We start from the raw sequence: 10,882 nt of genomic DNA on the forward strand, positions 1-10,882 counted from the left end.
AGACCGGTGCCATATTTGAATTACTTGCCATTTTCAAACCGTGTCTCCGATTCCGGCGTTCTTTATATCATTTTCAAGTGAAATCATCTCATGTTTCCAGTGGCACACTTGGATTTACAAGTTGAGGCCAGGTTCTTTCATTCCTTGTCAAATCTTGCATATGCATCACATATCGCATCCCGCATAGCATACCATGTTGCATCATGTTGTTTGAGCTTTGCACGTGGATGATTGTGTTCTTGTTGCTTGTTTGTCTTGTTTGGGTAGAGCCGGGAGACGATTTCGCTAACGAGGAGCCCATTGAGTTTGCTTTCAAGGATCCAGTCAACTCTGACAACTTTGCAGGCAAGATGATCATACCCTCGAAATCACTTCTATCTTTGCTTTGCTAGATGCTCGCTCTTTTGCTATGCCTATGCTACGATGCCTACCACTTGCTTATCATGCCTCCCAAATTGCCATGTCAAACCTCTAACCCACCATGTCCTAGCAAACAGTTGATTGGCTATGTTACCGCTTTGCTCAGCCCCTCTTATAGCGTTGCTAGTTGCAGGTGAAGATTGGAGACCATTCCTTGTTGGAACATTATTTACTTGTTGGGATATCACTATATTATCTTGTTACCTTAATGCATCTATATACTTGGTAAAGGGTGGAAGGCTCGGCCTCTCGCCTAGTGTTTTGTTCCACTCTTGCTGCCCTAGTTTCCGTCATATCGGTGTTATGTTCCCGGATTTTGCGTTCCTTACGCGGTTGGGTGATAATGGGAACCCCTTGACATTTTGCCTTGAATAAAGCTTTTCCAGCAATGCCCAACCTTGGTTTTACCATTTGCCACCTAGCCTCTTTTCCCTTGGGTTTCCGGAGCCCGAGGGTCATCTTATTTAAACCCCCCCCCCCCCCCCCCCGGGCCAGTGCTCCTCTAAGTGTTGGTCCAAACAGAGCCACTTGCAGCGCCACCTCGGGGAAACTCGAGGTTTGGTTTTAGTTGTACGTAGTGTTCATCTGAGTGTGCCCTGAGAACGAGATATGTGCAGCTCCTATCGGGATTTGTCGGCACATTCGGGCGGTGTTGCTGGATTTGTTTTAACTTGTCGAAGTGTCTTGTAGAACCGGGATACCGAGTCTGATCAGAATGTCTCGGGAGAAGGTATATCCTTCGTTGACCGTGAGAGCTTGTCATGGGCTAAGTTGGGACTCCCCTGCAGGGATTTGAACTTCCAAAAGCCGTGCCCACGGTTATGGGCATATGGGAATTTGGTAATGTCCGGTTGTACATAACTTGAACCTTAACTTAATTAAAATGAATCAACTGTGTGAGTTACCGTGATGGTCTCTTCTCGGCGGAGTCCGGGAAGTGAACACGGTGTTGGAGTAATGCTTGCCGCAGATTGTTCTCTAGTTATGCGTTCGCGCTTTGCCTTCTCTTCTCGCTCTCTTTTGCGAACAGGTTAGCCACCATAAATGCTAGTCGCTTGCTGCAGCTCCACATATTTACCTTACCTTACCTATAAGCTTAAATAGTCTTGATCGCGAGGGTGCGAGATTACTGAGTCCCTGTGGCTCACAGATTACTTCCAAACCAGATGCAAGGCCTGATGACTCCGTTCCAGATGACGCGCTTGAGCTCAAGTGGGAGTTCGACGAGGACTCACGCTGTTACTATGTGTCTTTCCCTGATGATCAGTAGTGGTGCCCAGTTGGGGCGATCGGGACCGTGTCGCATGTTGGGTTGGTCTTTTATTTTGGCACCGTAGTCGGGCCATGAGTGATTGGATGATATAATTCTATTTATGTACTTTGTTTGACGTGGCGAGTGTAAGCCAACTATGTTCCTTCCCCTTTTATTATTTATATTACATGGGATGTTGTGATGATTGCCTAACTTGCGACATTGCTTTCAATGCGGTTATGCCTCTAAGTCGTGCTTCGACACGTAGGATATATAGCCGCAGCGAGGGCGTTAAAAGTTGGTAATCAGAGCCTTCCCCGACCTTAGGAGCCCCCACTGATTGATCGTCTTTAGCAGCCGTTGTTGAGTCTAGAAAAAATGTTTTGAGTCATTTAGGAATTATATATCGGAGAGTTTAGGAATTCTTTTTACTCCCCAGTCCCTTCATCGCTCTGGTGAGGCTTCCTGACGTAGAGTTTTGTCTATTCTCTTCTCAAATTTCACTAAAAAAAAATTTAGGATCACGCGGGTATCTTGGAATCTTTCCGATGGATTTGTGACGAGAACATTGTTCTTGGTGCCTCCTGTCATTTAGGGGTTGTGGCAGTGTCCCGGGGAGTTGAGCTCCGAGGTGTTGTCGTCACAATTTTATCGTTGCAGTTCTAGAATACCTGAGTTTAGTACACCGACATCGAAAATCTCTTTTATGTAGTTGTTGGTGAGATAACCTCGATGCCACCCAGTACTGGGGCGGGAGTTCGGGAGTATTGCCATAACTTGTATAACGGATGCTTTTCGAAGGTTGAGGTAGATGGTTTCTGAAGTTTTTCTCGGTTATGTGTTGAAGGATGGATATAGCTGGATGTAGGATTTTCTAGATTTGGGTGAGATATTATGCTTCCCCTGTATCCCCAACACCTGATTGCATAACCGGAAAGGTTCCGGAGTTTCATAGGTGGGAATTCTTGTAGCTCTAGCTCTTCTTCCACTGATATTTGGTTCGAGATTGGGATTTCTTACCGAGTATTCGTTCTTGATCCGTACCTTGTTGATTTATTCCTCTACCTAAATTCTAAGTGGCTTCTCAATTTATGGATATGTGACCATTTCAATTGGAATGCATTCGTTCATTTTGTTCGGATGTGAAGACTATATGTTGCAATTTCAACCCGCTTGATTCAGCTTCATTTTATCTGTCAATGTGCTAATGGATGTCACCCTCTTCAGGATGGCTCCCGCTAAGAGTAGCAATCAGAATCAGAATCCTGATCCGCCACCACCTCCCCCTCCTCCGGAGGCATGGCAAGCTGTGATGGCCGCTACCAATGCAAAAACGCAGTTGATCATGCAAATTCTTCAAGAGCGCAATCAAGCGAACCAAGGCAACCAAGGCAACAATCAGAATCACTTTGCTACACTCAACCAGTTCCTTGCTAACGGGCCAAAGACCTTCAGCAATTGTGTTGAGGCAACTGATGCTAACGATTAGCTCGTGGACTTATGCAAGCATTTCGAGTGCAGTAACGTCAGGCCTGAGGACTTTGTCAAGTTCGCTTCCTTCCAACTCAAAGACCAAGCTGCAGAATGGTTCCAGCAATACAAAGATTCCAGAGGTGGCCGTGTGAATACCTGGGATGAATTCCGTCAAGACTTCAAAGCTCATCATATTCCTCAGAGCGTGGTTGAAAGCAAGCGTGAGGAATTCCGCAACCTGAAGCAAGGCTCTTTGTCTGTCTATGACTACAACAAGTTGTTTCAGAAGCTCGCCCGCTTTGCTAAGCAGGACGTCCCTGACAAGAAGAGCATGATATACCAGTTCAGAGGTGGTCTCAGAGAAGAAATCCAGCTAGCTCTTGTTCTCTTTGAGCCCTTGAGGTACGATGAGTTCTACAACATGGCATTGAAGCAAGAGGCTGCTCAACTGAAGTTTGATGCTTCCAAAAAGCGAGTCAGAGATGCTACTCCTTCTTCCTCCACTCAAGTGGCCAAGCAGCAGAAGTATTGGCTTCCTCCTCCCCCGTTCCGTCAGCCGTATTAGAAGAGCAAAGGTGGCAGTGGATCTTCCCACCCACCCAACCCTGGCTTTCAGAACAAGACTTCGTCTCAAGCTCCAAGATCGAGTGCTCCGTATCACCGTTCGCTTTCAGAGGTCACGTGCAACAAGTGCCAATAGAAGGGTCACTATGCCAACAAATGCTTCAATCAGAGGCGTCTCCCTCCTCCTCCTGTGAGATCGGCAAATACAGCTGTGGTCAAGCATAACCCCAAGCACGCCAAGGTCAACTTGCTGAATGCAGCTCAGGCAGAGGACTCGCTAGATGTCATCATGGGTAACCTTCCTGTTAACGATGTCCCTGCAAAAGTTCTTTTTGACACTGGTGCACCGCTTTCTTTTATTTCAACACCATTTTTTGCCAAGCATGATTTTGTGACCGAAAGGATTCCTGTCCCGTTGAAGATTGTGTCTCCGGGCAAGCAAATGACTTCTAACAATTGCGTCCCGGATGTCTCTATCATGTTGGGCGACTATAAGTTCCTTTCTTCTCCGTTGGTTCTTGGAAACTCGGATATTGATCTTATTCTCGGAATGGATTGGCTTTCTAAGCACAAGGCGCATCTTGATTGTGCTGCCAGGCAGATTCAATTGACTCATTCGTCTGAGGATGTTATTGTCTTTGCTGCTCGTGATGATACAATCCGTCTGTTTTCTCTCAATGAGAAGGGTGAACTGGATGCCATCTCGCAAATTCCAGTCGTTTGCGAATATCAAGACGTCTTTCTAGAAGAGCTTCCAGGAATGCCTCCGCATCGGCCAGTTGAATTCATCATCGATCTTGAGCCTGGCACGGAACCGGTTTGCAAGCGTCCCTACAAGCTCGGACCTGAAGAGTTGAAGGAGCTGAAGAAGTAACTCGATATTCAAGAGCGAATGGGTCTCATCCGACCTAGTTCCTCTCCATGGGGTTGTGAGTACTCTTTGTGAAGAAGAAGGATGGAACGGACCGACTCTGTGTTGACTACCGTCCATTGAACAAGAAGACTATCAAGAACAAGTACCCACTTCCCAACATCAACGAGCTGTTCGAACAACTCAAAGGTGCCCAAGTATTCTCCAAGCTTGATCTCCGTATGGGTTATCACCAGATTCGAATCCGTGAGCAAGATATTCCCAAGACGGCTTTCAGGACAAGCTATGGTTCATATGAATACACTGTCATGTCTTTTGGCCTCGTCAACGCTCCTCCGACTTTCTCTCGCATGATGAACTTCATCTTCAAGGCCTACACCAATGACTTTGTTTTGGTCTATCTCGACGACATTCTGGTCTTTTCGAAGAACAAGGAAGATCATGCCAAGCACTTGCGTTTGGTGCTTGATAAGCTCAGGGAACACCAGTTCTACGCCAAGTTCTCAAAGCGCGAATTTTGGCTCGATGAGGTTCTTTATCTTGGACATATCATCTCTGCCAAGGGCATTGCGGTGAATCCTAAGAAGGTGTCTGCAATTGTGAATTGGGAACCACCTCAGAACGTGAAGCAACTCCGTAGCTTCCTCGGTCTCGCAAGCTATTGTCGAAGGTTCGTTGAGAACTTTTCAAAGATCGCGAAGCCTCTCCCAAATCTTCTCCAGAAGCACGTCAAGTACGTTTGGTCTCCGGAGTGTGACATTGCTTTCAACACTTTGAAACAGAAATTGGTCACTGCTCCAGTTCTGACTCCTCCTGATGAATCCAAACCGTTCGAGGTCTTTTGCGATGCCTCTCTTCAAGGTCTTGGTGCAGTGTTGATGCAAGAGAAGAAAGTTGTGGCTTATACCTCTCGTCAGTTGAAGCCCAACGAGAAGAACTACCCTACTCATGACCTCGAGTTGGCGGCAGTTGTGCATGCTCTTTTAACTTGGAGACATCTCTTATTGGGAAGAAAAGTGGACATTTTCACTGACCACAAGAGTCTCAAGTACATCTTCACTCAGCCTAATCTCAACCTCAGGCAGACTCGATGGGTCGAAATGATTCAAGAGTATAATCCGAGCATCGAGTATACTCCAGGCAAGGCCAATGTGATTGCTGACGCATTGAGCAGGAAGGCTTATTGCAACAGTCTTATTCTCAAGCCTTATCAACCCGAGCTTTGTGAAGCTTTTCGCAAACTCAATCTGCAAGTTGTTCCTCAAGGTTTCCTCGCCAACCTTCAAGTCTCTCCTACCTTGGAAGACCAGATTTGTGAATCTCAGCTTCTTGATGCTATGGTGAAGAAGGTGAAGATTGGGATTGCCAAGAGTCAACCCAAGTACAAGTGCTACCGCCTTGATGACAAGGATACTCTCTTCTTCGAGGATCGTATTGTTGTGCCCAAAGGTGACCTTCGTAAAGTGATCATGAATGAGGCTCACAATTCACTCCTCTCCATCCACCCTGGGAGCACGAAGATGTATCAGGACCTCAAGCAGGCTTATTGGTGGACTCGAATGAAGCGCGAGATTGCTCAGTTCATGAATGAGTGTGATGTCTGCAGAAGAGTGAAGGCAGAACACCAAAGGCCAGCTGGTCTCCTCCAACCTCTTGCCATTCCAGAATGGAAGTTTGACCACATTGAGATGGACTTCGTGACTGGTTTTCCAAAGTCCAAGCGTGGCAATGATGCTATATTCGTTGTCATCAACAAACTCACTAAAGTGGCTCACTTTCTTCCTATCAAAGAGTCAATCACTGCAGCTCAATTAGCGGAGCTCTATACCCCTCGAATTGTCTCGCTGCACGGTATTCCACATGTGATCTCTTCAGACCATGGCAGCATCTTTACCTCCAAGTTTTGGGATTCTTTTCAAAAGGCCATGGGCACCAACATCCGCTTCAGCACAGCTTTCCATCCTCAAACTAGCGGTCAAGTCGAGCGTGTCAATCAGATTCTTGAAGATATGCTCAGGGCTTGTGTGATCTCCTTCGGCATGAAGTGGGAGGATTGTCTTCCATATGCTGAATTCTCCTACAACAACAGTTTTCAAGCAAGTTTGGGCAATGCCCCATTCGAAATCCTGTATGGCAGGAAGTGCCGTACCCCTCTCAACTGGTCTGAAACCGGCGAACGTAAACTTCTGGGTAATGACTTAATCACAGAGGCAGAGGAGATGTGTAAAGTCATTCGAGATAACCTCAAAGCAGCGCAATCGCGCCGGAAGAGCTACTATGATAGTAAGCACCGTGATTTGGCTTTCGAGATCGGAGATCATGTTTACCTCCGCGTCTCTCCAATGAAAGGTACTTGTCGCTTCGGTATCAAAGGGAAGCTTGCCCCTAGATACGTGGGACCTTTCAAGATCGTCAGCAAGAGAGGCGATCTCGCCTATCAACTCGAGCTTCCTTCAAACTTTGCAAATGTGCATGACGTGTTCCATGTCTCTCAGCTCCGCAAGTGCTTCAAGACTCCTAACCGCACCGTTAACTTCGAAGACATTGATCTCCAAGAAGATCTCTCTTATCGTGAGCACCCCGTTGCTATTCTTGAAGAGACCGAACGCAAGACTCGCAATAAGTCAATCAAATTCCTCAAAGTCAAGTGGTCACACCATTCCGACCGTGAAGCCACCTGGGAACGCGAGGATCACCTCCGTTCTGAGTACCCAGCATTCTTTCAGTCCTAGATCTCGGGACGAGATCCTTTCATAGTGGTGGAGTGTTGTAACACACCGGATGTTATTTACCTAATATGTAATCCAACTCTTGCCGTTTCCGGCGTTAAGTTATTTTATTTTCTCGGGTTCGGGTTTTTGTCTCCGTGTGTTGTTATAGTTGTCATGCATCTCATATCATTTCATCATGTGCATTGCATTTGCATACGTGTTTGTCTCATGCATCCGAGCATTTTCCCCGTTGTCCGTTTTGCATTCCGGCGTTCCGTTCTCCTCCGATGGTCATTTCTACCTTCCTTTCATGTGTGGGGATTAAACATTTCCGGATTGGACCGAGACTTGCCAAGCGGCCTTGGTTTACTACCGGTAGGCCGCCTGTCAAGTTTCGTACCATTTGGACTTCGTTTGATGCTCCAACGGTTAACTGAGGGACCGAAAAGGCCTCGTGTGTGTTGCAGCCCAACACCCTTCCAATTTGGCCCAAAACCCACCAAAACCTTCTCCATCATCTAGAGCGTTCAATCACGATCGCGTGGCCGAAAACCACACCTCTTTTGGACACTCCTAGCTCCCTCTATGCCTATATATACCTCCCCCATTCGAAATCCCGGGTCATTCCACCCCTAACCCTAGATCCACCCCTCCCCGCGCGACCGGACACGTCCACCGGCCGCCGGACTTGTCCGCCGCCGCCCGCGGCCACTGAGAGGCCGCCACGTGGCACCGGCTACACCTCCCGCCGCCAGCCCGTCCCGTCCCAAAGCGGGCCCTCTTCGCTCAGACAACCGGGCCGCGCCCCGCCCCCGCGCGCCGCCACCCTCCTCCTGCCGCGCGCCGCCCGCCTCGCCGTTCCGCCACCACGCGCCCCGCCGCCGGCGAGCTCGGCACCGCCGCCCGGTCGCTGCGCCTCCTCGTCGCCGGGAGCGCCGCGGCGAGCTCCTCCGCCGTTCCGGCGACCCGGCCGACCAGCCCCCTCCTCCTCTGCGGCAAGTCCGGCTCCGACGAGCTCCCGGTCGAACTCCGGTGCCAACCCCGGCGAACTTCGTTCCGCGCGCCGGCCGATCTGGATCCGGATCCGGGTGAACAGTAACCCTAGATCCGGAGGGTATAATTTCTTCTAAGTCCCTATTTTCCAGATTCAAATACCCTTGTTCACCGTGTCATAACTTTGCATCCGTAGATCCGTTTTGGGCATATAGCATATCAAAATGTTCACCTCAGAGAGCACATCGTTTCATCTCATTGCATCATTTTCATTTGAGTTCATCTCGATGCCCGAAATGCTGTTGGAAGAATGCTATTTGAGTTAATTGTCAGATCTGCTGCTCCAAATAGCTATTTGTCATTTTTGCCATGATTATTGTGTGCATGCTATGCCCCTGAGCTCTACATATGTTTTGTTATATGCTTTGTCGTCTTTCCAGAGGTGCCATCCATGTATTTGTGTGATGTGTGTGGTGACTAGCACAAGCTTGCAAAGTGGTGCATTCGTTAGTGCTGATTTCAGGGACTTAGCAATTCCACTAAGTCCTTGATCTGTTTTTATCAATATGCCATATGTTCATGTTGTTTCCTAGTGATCCGTGCCTCTTTTGAGGATGATCAGTAAGGATGATTCGTTAATCGTGTAGTGCTCTATCCATCCATGTCTTTGTTGCAATTATGGAGCACCCTAGCTTGAGTCAATCGAGCTCTACTTTTGCTATTTCGTGAATCTGGGCAGATTGTCTACTTGTTAGCGATTTTGCCGAGGATGTTGTAGTTGATCTATGCATGCTATGTTCTTGTTCTTGCCATGTCTAGCTTGTATAATGTGTATTCTTGATGGGTGTATACTTATATTGTCATGCCTTGCTCTGTAGTGAGTCCATCGAGCTCGTAAACATGCCTACTTGATATCTGATTTGCATGCTCCAGTTTTTCACTAAGTCTGTGAGCTGTTTATGTTTTTGCCATGTTCACATGCTTGCAATTGTATTGTCTGATCCGTTTTGGCTCAAGGTCACTAAGGGACTTTTGTTAAGCTCTTTTAGTAGCTCCATGCCATGCTTTACTTTTTCATGTTCAGTACCTGTAGCATATAGTTTTCATGCTCCAAATTGTGCTACCTGATCTGAAATTCCAGACAAGTGTTAATTTCACCGAGTCTGAAATCTGTTTACCAATTGCACTTTTGCCATGCTTGTTTGAACCTGTTAATGGATGAATTGTCCGTAGCTCAGTGTTCATCTTTTGTTAAGCTTCATGAATGGATCCCTGCCATGTATTTTGTTGGCATGTTTGGGTGCTGTAGCATGTTTAGCTTGTTGCATTTAGATGGCTACTTGCTGTATATCGCAGACTGGTGCCATATTTGAATTGCTTGCCATTTCCAAACCGTGTCTCCGATTCCGGCGTTCTTTATATCGTTTTCAAGAGAAATCATCTCACCTTTCCAGTGGCACACTTGGATTTCCAAGTTGAGGCCAGGTTCTTTCATTCCTTGTCAAATCTTGCATATGCATCACATATCGCATCCCGCATAGCATACATGTTGCATCATGTTGTTTGAGCTTTGCACGTGGTTGATTGTGTTCTTGTTGCTTGTTTGTCTTGTTTGGGTAGAGCAGGGAGACGAGTTCGCTAATGAGGAGCCCGTTGAGTTTGCTTTCCAGGATCCAGTCAACTCTGACAACTTTGCAGGCAAGATGATCATACCCTCGAAATCACTTCTATCTTTGCTTTGCTAGATGCTCGCTCTTTTGCTATGCCTATGCTACGATGCCTACCACTTGCTTATGATGCCTCCCAAATTGCCATGTCAAACCTCTAACCCACCATGTCCTAGCAAACCGTTGATTGGCTATGTTACCGCTTGGCTCAGCCCCTCTTATAGCGTTGCTAGTTGCAGGTGAAGATTGGAGACCGTTCCTTGTTGGAACATTATTTACTTGTTGGGATATCACTATATTATCTTGTTATCTTAATGCATGTATATACTTGGTAAAGGGTGGAAGGCTCGGCCTCTCGCCTAGTGTTTTGTTCCACTCTTGCTGCCCTAGTTTCCGTCATATCGGTGTTATGTTCCCGGATTTTGCGTTCCTTACGCGGTTGGGTGATAATGGGAACCCCTGGACAGTTCACCTTGAATAAAGCTTTTCTAGCAATGCCCAACCTTGGTTTTACCATTTTCCACCTAGCCTCTTTTCCCTTGGGTTTCCGGAGCCCGAGGGTCATCTTATTTAACCCCCCCCCCCCGGGCCAGTGCTCCTCTGAGTGTTGGTCCAAACAAAGCCACTTGCAGCGCCACCTCGGGGAAACTCGAGGTTTGGTTTTAGTTGTACATAGTGTTCATCTGAGTGTTCCCTGAGAACGAGATATGTGCAGCTCCTATCGGGATTTGTCGGCACATTCGGGCGGTGTTGCTGGATTTGTTTTAACTTGTCGAAGTGTCTTGTAGAACCAGGATACCGAGTCTGATCGGAATGTCTCGAGAGAAGGTATATCCTTCGTTGACTGTGAGAGCTTGTCATGGGCTAAGTTGGGACTCCCCTGCAGGGATTTGAACTTTCGAAAGCCGTGCCCGCGGTTATGAGCAGATGG

This window comes from Triticum urartu, chromosome 7A, assembly GCF_056163025.1.
Source record: "Triticum urartu cultivar PI428250 chromosome 7A, HENAU_Tu73, whole genome shotgun sequence".
Classification (NCBI taxonomy): domain Eukaryota; kingdom Viridiplantae; phylum Streptophyta; class Magnoliopsida; order Poales; family Poaceae; genus Triticum; species Triticum urartu.